General features: G+C 37.2%; 1 protein-coding gene across 1 annotated transcript in view; it reads left to right on the forward strand.

Annotated features, from left to right (window-relative positions):
- The window catches only part of NSRP1 (nuclear speckle splicing regulatory protein 1), an 89,538-nt gene that overhangs the window by 5,604 nt on the left and 70,558 nt on the right, over positions 1-13,376 (forward strand). The window lies entirely within an intron of this gene.

Consider the following 13,376-nt stretch of genomic DNA (forward strand, 5'->3'; position numbering starts at 1 on the left):
GAAGTACAATTTGTAGGTCCAAATTTAAGGAGAGAAGCTTCCAATTATATTCTAGCCTGTTAGTTTGTTCTATTTATAACTTTATTTTCTTCCAAATAAAATAGGTATAAGTAATTTTTTAAAAAATTAGAAATCTTAATTTTTTAACAAAAATTACAAATTTGTTAGTATAAGCTTTCTTTAGGCAAAATGACTTGGGTGAAAATCCTTGTATAAAGAGACCAAGTGACTGATTATATGACATCTTAAATGGCAAAGGAAAGTTCATAAATCCTTGACTAGATCTGGTAAATTGTCATTTAGAAATTGTTTTTCAGGAAATACTTTTAATAATGATGATGATGATGGTTTGCATTTTTATAGTGCTTGAAGGTTTGCAGTGCCCTACACATAACTCATTTGATCCTCATTTTTGCCTTTGTGTACTTTGGTGTTCACCGAATTTGATTGCATGGTTAGAATTGTGGTATAGAATTATGTTGCCATTATTGTTATGCAGATGATAAAAGTCTATTAGCAACCACTTCCATTTCATTGACTGAAACTAAATGTGTTTTCTGAAATCACAGTGGGAACAAAACCATGCTTATCTGATGATTGTTTTATTCTTTTTGCCCATTCTAAAATAGTTGTAGACTCCTTTGTAATCATCATTCTCAATGGGTTCTGGCACTGTAGGTGAATAATGTCTCTCAGTTTCTATCATTCACATCATGGTTAATTTCTACATAAATCTGTCTGGTTGCCTTTAGTTCCCTTTATGCCAGTAATTCATTGGCATCTTAAGTATAGAAGCATTTCTCTTCTTTGCTTTTCTGGACCTCACTCTTTTGAGGATGGATTTCATTGAATAGTATCTCTCAGTGTTCTAGGGCTTCATGCTGTCACAGGGATGTTTTCTGAAAATGTGATCATTTTCAGGATCCATAGGGAACACACCTTCCTTTTGAATTCTAGGCAGCACTTCCTCTTTGCCAGAGGCAAACATACATCGTCACTGTTTTCTGCCTTGTTTAACATCAGAAATCAAAAGATCAAGGAACAAGAGATACTGCTGTGGTTATATCCATCAAAGAATCTTATGCTTGTAATATGCCCAAAGAGTTTAGGAAAAGTGTTATTAAGGCAGCACTTTGTGCTACTGGCAAATGCTTTTTAATAATCAACAAATATACACAGGGGAATAATGTATTTTAGTCCCTTTTGAGAATGTGAAGTTGTGTTAAGTTTAAGAGAAGGCTGTGCTCTCATGTGTTTGTTTGTTCCTTTCTCCTTTTCATTAAAAATGCCCACAGTAGACATGTAGATCATCTTCATGAAAATTTTATAGAGATGGGAAAGCAGGCATAGGTTGACAGTTCCCAATTACTATTTTTTGTACTATTATCCATTATTTTCCCCAGATATTTAAGTATATTCCCTTCTTTCAGTTAGCTCAAAATTTTTTTCCTCAGTGCTTCAAAGTCAAACTTGGATGTCTTCTGTGTGTATTCAGGCTTTGCCTTAGACTCTGTTTTGCATCCTATAAGTCAGTGATGCATATCTTTGACCAGCTGACACCTCCCTCTTTCGTGTTTTGCCTGATATTAATTATCTGAGAGTCAAATGAAGTAATTTTTATTGTTATCTGTCAAGGAATCTTGTATAATTTTCATGTTTGCACAGGAGACAACTAATCGAAGGAGAGAACTTTACTCTACCAAATCAAAGGCTTTTTTATAGTCAGCAAATAGTAGGATATTATATTCTTTGAAACCGTCAAATTGTTGAGAAAAATATTTACTGTAGAATATTGCTTACTAAAACTAGCTATTTCCTATTAATAATCTCATCAAAGATATCCTCAATGTGTTATAACAATTAAATATTTCAAGAGGCTGGCTTCTAGGAAAGAAAATCGATTTATTGATTAGGTTAACAATAACCAATAAATTAATGGTCAGTGATTCTCTAGGGAATTGAAGAGCAGGAGATTCCCCCCATGAGGATCTCTAAGTATATTGGGAGCTCATTATTCAACCCCTCCCTTGGACATGCCAAGACATCTGTAATTGGTGACTAGTTAATGAGAAGATGATCCATCAAGACTCTCAACCCTCCCCATCTCCTGGGTCATGGTGGGTAGTCATATATTGGTCTCATGTTCCTCAATTATTGGAGGGAGAAATCAAGTCCTGACTCATCAGAATTGAGCTTCTGTAATGTTTCTTAATGATAAATTGAAGGATTCGATTTTTCTATGTATAAGTGCCCCTGGCATAAACTGGTTCTTACTGAGTAAGAAAGAGCTCATAATCTCTCTTTCTACCCACCAGGCTCTAGGGTGTAGTATTCTTTGAAGTTCCTAGGAAGGAAGGAATCATGAGTACAGAGGTCAAGAAAATGATTTGAGCCTTTTAGTTCAAAACCCAGGTATAGAAATAATTAAGTATATTAAAAATAAATCCTCTTTGTATGTACAGATTATTTTCACGAAAATTTTCTTTCGATGGTTCTCTAAGACATCTAAGTTGAGAATTATTGTTGGCTCCAATATTTTGGGTGGAGGGGAGTTTATTAGTAAAGCACAAGTTTGGTTTTTTTCACCCTTTTGGTAGCTCCCCTCCCTAAAATATCTTGAGAATCGCTCTTCAAAAGTAATTTTATTTCTAGCATGGACCCTTCTCTATGTATTCTTGTCTAATCCAGCTGTCTTTCCCATCACCATTCTCCTCAGTGTCCTTTCTATATCCATCAGAGGCACTTGTAGGATTGTGCTGTTAAGAGTGCTGGTATAGTATCCATTGCCCTTAACATTGGTGAAAGTTTAGTGTTATACATTTTTAAAAATCTTTTATCCATTTATTGTCATCTTTAATGACTGAGACAACTTTGTTTAATTTGTTATTTTGCCAGATTTTTTTAAACTGGCTTTTAAATTTTAAATTGACTTTACTATCTACTGCTTCTCTCAGTTTTATAGGGAAGCATTGCTCATAAACTTCCACCATAATATTCCATGGACAAGTTTCTCTTGAAGATTTATGTTGACCATGCCTACCTGGAGATGATAAAGTCCTCTGGAGGCTTCTGTTCATGTGTAGTATTGTGCTTTGTCACATCAAGCCTCAAAATATTGTGGAGGCTCTCAAAAGAGGTTAGCCCAGCCATCCACAAAGGAGAAACCAAGGGAATAAGGAATTCCTCTTGTTATTGACTATGATGTGCACTGAGATGGAGAACCTCTAGATCAGTGATTCCCAAACTTTTTTGGCCTACTGCCCCCTTTCCAGAAAAAATATTACTTAGCCCCCTGGGAATTAATTTAAAATTTTTTTTAATAGCAATTAATAGGAAATATAAATGCACCTGTGCCCATCACCGCCTCCCTGGATCGCTGCAGCACCCACCAGGGGGAGGTAGCGCCCACTTTGGCAATCACTGTTCTAGAGCTTGTCTACCATTTTGTTCAGATGGGCAGTGAATTTGACTCAGAATTGAACAGGAGACTGAATTGGACTTAGATTGCCTTTGGGATCTTGCAAAGTTCACCTCGCAGGCAGCTAATTGGCACAGTGGATAGAGTTCTGGACCCAGAGTCAGGAAAATTCATGTTCCTGAGTTCAAATCTGGACACTTAATAGCTGTGTGACCCTGGGGAAGGCACTTAGCTCTATTTGTCTCAGTTTCCTCATCTTTAAAATGAACTGGAGAAGAAAATGGCAAATCACTTCAGTAGCTTTGGTAGGAAAACCCCAAGTTGGTCATGAAGAGGAAGAATTAAACAGGACTGAACAAGAAAAAAAGTTCTTTTACTGACTTTAAACTTCTCCCACAAACAAAGGCCTCTCTTGTTACTACTTCAACATTCTTCTGGTGTTACTTTATGACTGCGAATCATGAAGTCACTATAGCTTCCAAAGAATTACAATGAGTATCACTTAGAGGGCAGTGGAGAGGCCCATGGTGAATGTGAACAGACTCCAACACCTAGAGAACTACACAAGAGAACTAAGCATACAGGATGTGACCAAAGAAGGCAGGTCACACAACAAGAGAATCAGCCCTGGTCCTTTCCTAGGCTCCTCTAGATTCCACAAAGAAGGCCCCAAGCATGTCAGGTGGACCTTCTATAGTTAGAGGGGACACAGACTGTTTATGGGTCTATTGAAAGGAATGATGTTGTCTGGTGACTTTTCTTAATTTCATTTTCATAAATGCTTTTTTTACTTCCTCATATAGCTCATCATTGGAAGTTTATTGAATCTACAGGTAGCTGGTAGCTGGTGACACAGTGGACAGAGTGCTGGGCCTAGAGTCAGGAAGACCTGAGTCCAAATCTCTCCTCAGACATTTACTGGCTGTGTGACCCTGGACAAGTCACTCAACCCCTTAGTATCTCAGTTTCTTCATCCAAAAAATGAGGGAGTACCCAAATTGCCTCGAAGATTCATTTCTAGCTCTAAATCTATATTTTACTCTAACTGTTGATTAAAATATAGATTATTATAGAAATTCTGGGAGATCTCTTCAATCTTTCACCTATTTCTTGCCCTTTGAATGTCATCTATAAATGCATTTGGGACAATTTGGCTTAATTGAATTTCATGACCTGCTTTTTTGCAGCTCATTTTTCCTACTTTTATTCTTGACTACTATTATGTGTTTTTGAGCAAAGCACTTAATTTTCCTTTGGCCTCAGTTTCCTCATCTGTTGAATAAGAGAATTAGACTTAACCTCCAAATGCCCTTCTAACTTTCTCTCCCTGATCTCTACCTTTACTTTTCTCTTTTTGATGAAGTGACTGCTCACTATTTTCCATCTCTCTTCTATTTTTAAATGGCTTTATATTCTGAACTCTTGGTTTACCATGACCCATAGTTTGTCAAAGAGATCCCAAGACTGAGTGCTGAGACCATGTCTGAACTTTTTAAGCCTCCTCAGTTGGTGATTGCTTTGCATTAGTTAAAATTTCTGTAGAAAATGGTCATAGTCATCATGGGAGTTTTGTGAGTTTTTTTTTCCTTGTAAACCCCATTTAGGGCACCAGAAATTTAATTGAATAGGTCAGGTTACAGGATCAAAGTTGCATGTGGTATCTTCTCATCTTTAACCTCTTCAAGTTTGATATTGGTTTGAACTTTCCTCATTGGTCTGACTACTCATACAAGTAATTTGGAATTGATCCCATTTCAATAATGACTCATTTCCTCTCCCTTAAGATACAGTCTTATCTCTGTATTTTTGTTGATATTGTTTGGTCTTTGATTTGTCCAGAACCTTGTGGAACACTTCATGAAGAGAGTAGGCCACTGCTATTCCTTGTAAACAATATTTTATCTCCATCTCTATATCTTGGCTGCCCCCACTCCCCCACATGCCTGGAATTTTGCCTTTCCTGCAGTGACTCCCTTCAAAGTTCAGTTCCACTTACTCCTCTTTCAAGAGGCCTTTTCTGATTCTTCTAGTTCAGTCATGGGCAAATTTTTGAGCTTGGTGTGTCAAAATTTGCCCAAAAAACAAGCATAACTCAGGTGGTGTGTCACTTTAAGGAAAAAAACATAATTTCGTGATATTTGTAGTTTAAATAACAAAAAATAACAAAAATCCCAAAATATTTAATAAACCAAAATAGGTAAATTAATATAGGTAGAATTGTTATCTATAGGGCACAGAGTATATACACTACACTACAGCAAATGTTTCATCCTTGGCATGCGTCCCCATGCATCTCTGTATGTGGCTGCATGTGGCTGTGTGTCATTGAAAATAGCTAGTCAGTACTGACACATGTGTCATAGGTTTACCATCACTGTTCTAGTTGTTGGTCTCCTCTACCTCATCCTCTCCAAAACACCATGTATTTATTTTGAATATATCCTGTATTTGTCTATATCCACATGAAGTTTTGTGGTAAAATGCACAGAGCACTGGGTCAGGAATCAGAAAGACCCAAGTTCAGATTTGGCCTTAAATACTCCCTAGCTATGTGGCCCTGGGCAAGTCCCTGAATCTCTGTTTGCCTCAGTTTCCTTATCTGTAAAGTCGGGATAATAATAGCTCTATTTTAAAGGATCAAATGAGATAATGTTTGCAAAATACTTAGCGCATGGGAGGTACTGTCTTACTGCTAGGTGTTATTAGTAAAATGCTGCTGCTGTAAGCCACTCGAGGGCAGGAACTGTCTCATTTTTTTCCTTTGAATCTCTAGGCCTAGCCTGTTGTCTGGCATGTAACTTAATAAATGCTCATTGTTGAAAAACATATGGTTGTCTGAAGGGTCTACAAGTCTTTGTCTTCTCATTTATTAATCTTGAATCATATTTTCCAGCAGTTCATTGTCTTTCTTAGTCTTACCAAGTATTAAAGTATACATATGTATGACTTCCTTGGGAAACTCTTGGTGAGTTTTTCCACAGCATTTTTCTGCCTCTTCAACCCCTGAAACAGATTATTTTAGAGCAACTGCAATGCAAGGTGACCAAGTTTGCCATGAAATAATGTTTCTAATGCCATTGGATGCACAAGGAAATTAACTTCTCTAAGGAGAAATAAACCATTCTCCCATTTTGCTTCATCCTTGTTTCAGAGAGAAGAAAGAGCAAGAATGTATGTAGAAATATGTTCCTCTTGGGATATATCACTTTGTTGTCTCAGTCTTTCCCATAGAGATCTCATGGAGAGTAATAACAGTAATTTAGGGTTTATAAACTACATGAAAACTGGATACATTTTCAGTGTTGCCTGCTCTTCAGAACACATTTAAGATCAGAATTTTCTTCTTGTCCAGCAGAGGGTGCTTTAGCTCATACACTCACTTGGAACCTAGGCATAAAGGGATCAGAAATTGATTATAAAGCATTAAATATTGTTGTGAGTCCTGTTCTTAAAGGGCTTTGTGTTAAAACTCAGGAGGGCTTTACTGCTTCTGATGTGTTTATTGGTACTGACCTACTGTCAGAACATCCTTAGCTTGATGGTGTGGCATTGGGGTGCTAGTGCTCATCTGTCTTAATCTTTCACTAGGTTCTTCTTGAGACCAATAGTATGGATTTATGAGACATCTAGATAGAATAACAGGGATGAAAGCCATGAGTGGCCCTGGCCTTATGAGTCCAATATTCTAATTAAATTAACTTAATTTATTAAATTAAATTAACTATTAACTAGGTGACTGAGTCATTAAAGTAGCTTATAAGCCTTGAAGAAAATGAGCATCCTGGGAGGTTGGCCTGATTCCAGATTAATCTTAAAAACAGCAGTTCCCAAATTTATTGTTCCCAGAACCTTTTTACACACTTAAAAATTATTGAGGACTTATCTACTCAAGAACTTCTGTTTATGTGGATTATAGCTATTGATATTTTCTGTATTAGAAATTTTCAATGTCTTTGTACTATTATGAAAACTGTTCTGACCCTGTGAACCCCCTTACAGTGTCAGGGTCCCAGGCCACATACTTTGAGAGCCATTGCTCTAGAATTTTTAATTTAATCTAAAGCAGGATAAGAGAGATTTGTTCCAATTGGGGTCAGGAAGACCTCTTCATTGCCCATAATTCCATAGAGATCATAGAAGCGAGGGTCCTTAAACTCTTGACTGCAGGGACTTCAAATGGCCCAGGCATGCCTAAGGGATGGACTACGACTGTCTCAAGAAAGGCAGTCAAGGATATAGCTGAACCATTGACCCTGTAGTTCTCCATCATTACCAACTCCCTTTGGCACAGTGCCTTGAATATTGTAACACCCTTCACAAGACTTTCAAGGGATATACTTTTGGTATCCCTTGTAGAGCTTCTTCCTTTCTTTTCTTTTTTTTCCTTTTCTTTCTCTTCTCTTCTCTTCTCTTCTTCTTCTTTTTTTTTTAAATAACCCTTACCTTCTGTCTTAGAATACATAGTAAGCATAAATTCCAAGTCAGAAGAGCAGTAAGGACTAGGCAAGTGGGGTTAAGTGACTTTCCCAGGGTCACACAGCTAGGAAGTATCTGAAACCAAATTAGAACCCAGCACCTCTCCCATCTCTAGACCTGGTGCTTAATCCACTATGCTACCTAGCTGCCCCTCATAGAGCGTTTTCTCAGTTTTCTCCTCTTTCCAGTTACTTTCCTAGATGTGCTGTAGCTTGTCTATGGCTTTTCTAAAATTTGATATTTATAACTGAAATATTTGAGGTGTGGTTTGACAAGGGACAGCGCAGCTAGTCACTCATTCTGGACTTGATGCCTTATTTAGTGTGGCCTAAAATTATACCATTACCTTTTTTTGACTGCCATTTCAAAATTGACTCATAGTGAACTTTGAAACACTAGATGCAACAGAGCTTTTTCATAGGAATTGTGTAGATGTGCCTCCCCTATGTCATATTTGGGAAGTGGTTATTTAAATTCTAGTGTAGTATTTTACATTTATCCCTATTAAATTTCCTTTTATTTGATTGGGCCTATCAGTCTAACCTACTGAGATCTCTTTAGATCTATCTAGATCTAAAGCTTATTAACTTAATAATTAATTTAATTTAATTTATTTAATATTAGCTGCCTCAGTTTCATGTTATCTGTAATTTTGACAAATGTGTATCACCATGTAAGTCATGTTGAACAGCACAGGGCCAAAGATAGATCTGTGGTACCCTATGGTGGAAACCATCCTCCCATTTGACATTTACCTATTAGGAACTGGGTGTACAGTGATCTCTCACCTATCATAGAAATTATGTTCCAAAGACCCCTGCAATAGGTGAAAATTTGTGAAGTAGTGGGAGAGCAAACAGACCAATGCTAGAGTCACTGAGTCAGTCAGCACCCAGGATATAGAAAACACAGCGTTGTGATTGGTCGCCTTTCATTCCATCAGCCAATAGTGTACAATCTCACATTGGCAAACTTGCACAAGTTGTAGTGGTTGTACTGTATTTCCATTCTGTACAGAACGATATTCCTCTGCAAAATCCCACGATATAGCAAAAACTTCATGATACAGAATTAGATTTTTTTAAAGAAACCTGTGATATATTCAGCTGCAATAAGTGAAGCACAGTATAGCAAGGGATGACTGTACTTGTTCAGCCAGTTCAGAATCCACTTAACTAAACAATTATCTCAGATGTATAAAATGGAAGACACTGAAAAATGTTTTGATAAAACCCAAGTATACTAGAGTCTTAGAATGCTGGAGCTAGGAAGGGCCTAAAAAATCATCTAGTCTGTCCCTTTATTTTCTAGATTGCTACATATGTCTTCTGGCAGTAGCAGTAATATTGGACTCCATGTCAGTTATTAGAAGTGGGTGGGGTTGCTCATTAGATTTGATGAGTCTTAGGAGGTTTGCCTCATGAAGTCACTGGCCACTTCTTTCTTTGGCCAGTAGTGAAAGTCCTATGGTTTTGAGTATCTGTCACACAATTCCATGGAACCTAGGTTTTGCTGCCTCTTCCTTTGAAGAGTTCTACTCTTCATAGAAGGAAGCTCAAACATTTTATACAGGCCCAGTTGTACAGTCTTCATTCTTCATTTTCTGTCTTTGTTTCACATTCTTCCACCTTCCTGTCTCCTGACATTGGTCTTAATGTCTGAAAAGAACATTGCAGTAACCATGACAGAATCATTGTTGTATGTAATAGCCAAGATAATCATCACTGAGAAACATCTAAAAGGAAATTACTTGTCTAATCTGTTTGTGTAGAAGGTATTCATGGAAAGGTTGTTACTAGGTTACCTCAAAGGTCCCTTCCAACTCTGGGATCCCATGATTCCATTATGATCTATAAAATGAATGAGTTGGACTAGATAGTCTCCACTATTTTTTCTAGATCTGAGAATCTGTGATTCTAAATGATAAGGGAAAGATCGTGTTAATTAAATTAAGTTAGGAATTGAATTATCCACTGGCGGGAGAAACCATGAAAGTCTAAAAACTGGTTCTAAACTTCAGCTTTGACTTCACAGTTGCTATGGTGTATATAGGAATGACTTTGGATTACTGATCCAAAAGGATTCTTGGTCCCTCCTCCATAGACAGGTGGCCTGAGCTGCCCTGGATTGTTGGAGAGGTCAGACAAAAAACTTCATTTTAGAGGAAGCAGAAAGAAAGTACTTAGGTACACTGGTTAGTCTTGGCTGATGCGGAAATGCCCCTTTTTCCTTAGTTTAGGAGGTGGGCAGAGGTTTCTGAGTATGGAATGGTGCCTATGCTGTCAGAATTGGTCTAAAGAAAAAGGATTTCTTTCTAGACATTTTTCAGTGATAATCACCTTGGTCATGTGTCTAGCATAGAGATTTTTTTGTTGTTGTTATTTAGTCATTTCAGAAACCCCCATTTGGGGTTTTATTGGTGAAGAAACTGGCATGGTTTGCTGTTTCCTTTTCCAGCTCATCTTATAGATGAAGAAACTGAGGTAAATGGATTTAAGTAGTTGCCCAGTAGTTAGTTGTTCAGCAAATAAGTGTCTGAGGTCTGATTTGAACTGTGAGAGATGAATTTTCCTGACTCTAGACTTGGCACTTTCAACTGTGCCATCTAGCTTTCCCTAGTGATCATCTAGTGATTTAATCTAGTTAATTGAAATGCTTCTTTTCAGATGTTTTGAAATGTGATATTTGTGTCAGTATCATAGTGCATGAAAATTCTTGCCTTTAGGAGCTATTCAAAATGTTTTAAAAGAAGTGTTTTTCAAAGAAGATAAAAATTATTTTGCATCCATGACATTAGAAAAATTAATTGTTGGGCCACATAGTCTTCATAATTCCTTACTTTCTCTGCTCCATGATTAGCTTTATAAAATAATTTTCATGAAAAAATAAGCTCATCATATGTTCATTTTTCATAATAGAAAGTAATCTTATTTTATTTGGAAACCTGTTCAACTTGCTTAGTGTGAGAAGGTTTCTAATCCATCTGAATATTTTAACTCATCAGAATCAATAATATGTATCAGGGTGGTTTTCAATAATTTAAAATTAGAGAATTTTCTTCTTCAAGATACAGTCTGATAATGGCTGAAATGGAGTACTCCTCAATAAGCCTAAGCAATTGGCATAGAATACAGGATTTTTGAATTGACAATTTATGATAATTATGAAATTAGGTCATGCTTGCCTATTTCTTTGCAGAGATAATGATTGACAACAGGAAACAAAGTGGCATTCAGCATTTTGATAGGCCCAGAGAGTGTAGGGGCAAAAGGCACAGAAAATCTAGATATAAGCAGCAAGAGGGGTACAGAGGATGGATGGTGAAGGAAGTCAGGCAGGAATGGGAAAAGGCATGGGGAGGGGGAGAGGCAGAGACAGTCACTTGCAGAACCATGGATTAGGCCTGGAATCACTGGGCAGCAGCATGAACTCAATGAAGAGGAAAAAGGACTCGGATGCAGGAGTTTGAAGTCTCCTTTTTGTAGAGTTTTAGGAGAAACAGACTTCCTATTTGTGCCACCTTGGCTTTAATTCATTAATATATCCAAATCACTTCAAAGTTGTCCATAAAACTTTAAAATTAACATGGCCACATCATCTCAAAATTATCAGCATCTTTTGGTAATCTGAAGGCCTTACCCTAGATATGTGGAACTTCCTTGATATCTATATATCCTACGGCCAAAAGACCCTGACATCAGCGCCCCAGGTGGCTTTGGCTAATTCAGCACATAACTATGAGGATATGAATTTTAGATTTGGTACGGTAACAATTTGTAAATTATCTGTAAATGGCATCCCTTTGATCTTTGGGATGGTTTGTCCATAACTTTTAGGCACCCCTTGCAATCTTATTTCATTCTGCCTACTTACATGTAAACTTTGTTATACTGACTAGAAGGGGAAGGGAGTGGTCAGGGGACCAGAACAAGATACAATTCTAACACAGTCTAATTCAGTAGCCCACAGTGCGGGTTTGTATTTTTCACAATAGGCCAGGCCAATATAAAAATCATGGAACCTGTGACCAGAATGCAAGTGGCAGTATATTTTATGGGGTGTAATTTCAGTAGTATAATTATCAGTGAGCTGTACAACAAAGGCTAAATCATCTAAATTACTAAAGTATCACACTATCCACAAATATGAACGTTTCCTTAAATAAAGAACAGAAAAAGGGGGTTGTATATGACATGGGGAGCCTCTATTAAGTACAGGTAATTTTTGTTTTTTTAATTTAGGTACATTTAAAATTTATCCTGGTAGCTGCTCATACACAACCCTCCAGCACCTATCTAGCACCATTTTCTTATGGAGCCATTTCTTACCTCCTCTGCCAACTGTTAGTACCTTCCCTTCCAAACTGCCTTGTATTTAACTACTTGTTATATATTTCAGTATATAGTTCATATGTGCTTATTGACTCCTTCATTCCAGAGTCAGATCATTGCAAATACATTTTTTTTTTTGTACTGCATCCCTGGCCCCTTGTACTGCACCCATGGCTTATTACATGGTAGGCACATAAATACTTGTTGATTGATTGGATAGGATTTAAAGTACCTGTGTATTTCCAAGCCTGCCTTCTAGAAGTAGGACTAGAAGAAGGCAAGAGTCCTCAAGGGAGTGAAAATAACAAGAAAAACCTTTAGGATCATATGGAGGAAGAAAAGACAGAGACAGAATACATTTATTAATCATTTCCTGTGCATATACTAGGCACTGTGGGAAAAGAGGAGGTAGAGCTCCACTTTTTATTTCTGCCTGTTTGAATATAAGAAGAGCATTATAGAAGTAGCCAGAATATCCAGGTTGATTGAGGTAGGAGATAGCCATGACCTTTTTTCCTAAGGATGGAAATTGGTGGCTTTAGTTGTAGGTTATGTGGAGTTCCTTTAGGAACTCCTACAAAGAAATCCACATGCCTGTTGCCACAACTTAACAGCTTGCCATCTGGACAAATGCTTTTACCACTTGGATAATTTGGGTCATTCATTCTTGTGTTCTAGCATAGTAATTCTTTTTGCCTCATTTGATATTTCTGAGATGAAGGAGCTTATGTGTCAGCATTGTGGATCTGATTTTTTTTTTTAAGTTCCATACTGAACTTGTGCGACTTTTAAAATTAGTTGGAATTCATTTTCTCTATTAGTGATTAAAAGAAGTTCACATTACAGACTTTGTTCAAAAATTTCATTACCAGAAGTAGAAATAACACACATAAAGTGTGTATATGTTGGAAGGGTGAGGGGAAAACCGTTGTTTACCCTATAAAAATATGCTGGCTTCAAATTCCAGGGATACTTGCAGCAAGGAGAAAATTAGGTTGGAGTTAAAGTAAGGGGAAAGACCCATGTTCAGATAGTTATAAAAGGAAGGAAGAGGATGAGACCTGCCAATAGACTTGTACTAAGGCATAAGAAGGTTTCAAAAGCCAGGGGCAAACTGGTCCCAAGAGGAGTCAATTCTTCTCTCTTTTTGG

Source organism: Gracilinanus agilis, chromosome 4 (genome assembly GCF_016433145.1).
Source record: "Gracilinanus agilis isolate LMUSP501 chromosome 4, AgileGrace, whole genome shotgun sequence".
Classification (NCBI taxonomy): Eukaryota; Metazoa; Chordata; class Mammalia; order Didelphimorphia; family Didelphidae; genus Gracilinanus; species Gracilinanus agilis.